The 3015-nt window shown below is 55.5% G+C and overlaps 1 pseudogene; it reads right to left on the bottom strand.

Moving 5' to 3' along the window:
• Positions 1-1879: 1879 nt before the first annotated feature.
• On the bottom strand, positions 1880-2398 carry LOC103301903 (jun dimerization protein 2-like; annotated as a pseudogene).
• Positions 2399-3015: the final 617 nt, after the last annotated feature.

The following is a 3015-nucleotide window of genomic DNA, read 5'->3' as shown; positions in this document are numbered from 1 at the left end:
CAGTGGGTGCAAGTGGGGCCGGCACCGTCAGTGGGTGCAAGTGTTGGCTGCTGCCCCGATTGCCCCTCAGGAGCAGGGGGAGGTGGAGAAGTCCTCAGGGGTGATCGAGGCTGGCACCTGCCACTCATATCTGCTAATGGCGCTAAGCAATCGGGACCGACACTGGGCACAGGCAGTGGGTGCAAGTGCCCAGCAGGACTGCGGCACGCAGGGGCAAAGAATTTTCAGTAACCACCAGAGGTTTGCCCCGATGACAACAACTGGCACCCTGTCTTGGTCTGGTGCCCTACTCACCTGCTCCACCATCCTGCCGTGGCCAATGCCCACCATGTTCCATGTTCTGCCGGCTGCTGCCGACACTCGCCATGTTCTGCATGCACCCCTTGGTGGTCAGTGCACGTCATAGCGACTGGTTGTTCAGTTGTTCCACCATTCGGTCTATTTGAATATTAGGGTTTTATATATATAAACTAAAGGCCCGGTGCACAAAAATTCATGCACTCAGAGGGGTCCCTCAGCCCGGTCTACACCCTCTCACAATCCGGGACCCCTCAGGTAGGGTCCCTAGGCCTGGCCTGAGATCAGGGCCTATCAGGGCTTTCCTTACCCCGGCGGCTGGCAGCTGGCCCCACCCCCGCCACTGCCACTGCTTGCCATCTGTGCAGTGCTGCCCCCTCCTCCCCTACCACCGGTCACCTCCCTCTGCAGGTGACAGGTGTGGGGTGCGATTGCTTGGTTGGCCTGGGCCTCCCTTTGCAGGGTGGTCAGTGGCCACCCCGCATACCGGCCACAACATCACTGGCTAGTGGCCTGGGCCTCCCTCTGTGGGGTGATCGATGATGGGGCCCCCAGATGGATCACCCCACAGAGGGAGGCCCTGCCCACCCACTGCAGCACCACCGGCCGGGTAGCCTGGGCCTCCCTATTTTTTTTTTAAGTAAGAGTAATGTTTACTGAGTGATACAGAACTGAGTACTATGAAGGGTTTACCAGGATGGAAATGCACCACACTCCTGCCCCTGGCACCCCAACACCCAGAGACTACAGTACTTAGAAGTTACATGCAATGACCATAACTGATGAATATCTGTTCATAACATACAAACCATAGCATATTTATACTATATCACATTGAGTGATTATAGAAATCCATTTATATATTGCTTGATAAAATCTTTTTTTAAATATTAAAAAAAGAAAAAGAAAGTATAAAAAACATGTGCAGTTAAAAGCCCTGCCAGGACAGCCAGTCTGTAAACGTTCAGTGAGTATGTGCTTTGGAAGGGCGCCCACACCTTGTGCCCACAGCACCTCCAGCAGGGCCGGCGAGGGTGCGCCCTGGCTGTCACTCCAGGAAGGACTGAGCTGGACCATGGTGTGTGGGTATAGCAGGGCCTGGCACTGTGCCCTTCTCCAGCCTTGCATCAGGATCTGGGTCAGGGCGGGGGACAGGCAGATTGCAGTTGCACTCTGAGTTCCATCCTCAGCCAAATTTTGGTTGCAACTCATGGCTTTTCCTGGCTGCTCAGAGGTCCTTTGGGTGGGTGTCCTGGCGGAGAGGCCGGATAAATGCCCACAGCTGCCTGGTTGGGCATCTCTCCAGCCCAGAGCCTCTGTCCTGCCTCTTGCAAGCCTGGCCCCAGGCAGAATAGCCCCCCCTCAGGACTACTTTGGTCTCAGCGCTTGCTCCTGGTTTCATCAGACTGGGTTTCTTCCCCTGGTGTGGCTGATCTGAGTTTCACAAAATAGCCGGGTCAATGCTGGCTATGCTGAGCCTCATTGAAGAGTTTTTCATGCAGCAAGGAAGAGCCCTCTGGGACCCTCCTCCTCCACCCTCTCCTCATCTCCTCTTCCTCATTGTCCTCCTCCCAGCCCATGGTCACTTCTTCTCCAGCTGCTCCAGCAGTGGGTTGCCTTCTGAGTCAGGGTTCTTAACGCGGTCGGTCCTGACGATGCAGGTGGGGTGATGCTGGCTGAGCATCAGGATGAGCTGCTGCTGCTCCTGCTTCAGCTCCTCCATCTGGGTTTTCAGCTCTGCATTCATGAGCTCCAGCCACTCAGATTCCTGCTGCAGAAACTCTGTCTGCTCCTTCTTCTTGTTCCGGCATTGGGCTGCCACCACTTTGTTCTTTTCCTGGCGCCTTTTCCTCTGCTATTCTTCCTTGTCTAGCTTACTTTTCACAGGTTGAGGCCTCTTGCTCAGTTTTACCTCCAAGAACTGCAAAGGGGCAATCATGGCCCCAATGTTGTGGATACCAGTGTATTTCAGCTCCTCTGCAGTGAGGGACGAGCTGGGGAGTCCGGTCAGGGGGCCAAGCCCTGGCAGAGAGCCTGCAGTCATGGAAGGGTCCAGGATCTGCCCAGGTATCATAGCAGGAGGAGTGGCAGTCCAGCTCTGCAGAAGCCATGGGCAGAGGCGGCAATCCTGGGGCCTGGGCCAGGCTGCAGGTGGCGTGCTGCACAGGAGCTGCACTGGCGCCAGCCCCACCCTGCAGCATTCAATGCCACCAGCGCCTCCTGTCGCAGCTGCCCAGCATCCCTCCCGCAGCTTTGGTGGGCAACCTGGGTCTCCCTCTTTGAGGCAATAGATTGCAGGGCTCTGCCTGCCTGACTGATCACCCCTAACCACTCACCTGCCTGCCTGCCTGATCTCCCCTAACCACTCGCTTGCCTGCCTCATTGCCCCTAACCTCTCTGCCTGCCTGCCTGATCACCCCTAACTGCTCGCCTGCTTGCCTGATCGTCTCTAACCACTCGCCTGCCTGTCTGATTGTCCCTAACTGCTTGCTGGGGGGCGGGGCCAGCCCAGGCGAGGGGCCACGATGGTTCTGGTCTCTGGTTGTTCTAGTTGTTCTGCCATTTTGGTTGCTGTGCTTTTATTACATAGGATTTTAATGAGCATTTTCTATATTTAGGTACACAAATACTTACCACTGTGTTACAAATGCCTACATGTAGTACAGGTTTGTAGCCTATGAGCAATAGGCTATACCATATGGCTTAGGTATGTAGTAG

The sequence above is a fragment of the Eptesicus fuscus genome, chromosome 1, assembly GCF_027574615.1.
Source record: "Eptesicus fuscus isolate TK198812 chromosome 1, DD_ASM_mEF_20220401, whole genome shotgun sequence".
Taxonomy (NCBI): domain Eukaryota; kingdom Metazoa; phylum Chordata; class Mammalia; order Chiroptera; family Vespertilionidae; genus Eptesicus; species Eptesicus fuscus.
Note: the sequence above shows the minus strand (reverse complement) of the source record. Positions and strands in the feature narration are given on the sequence as shown.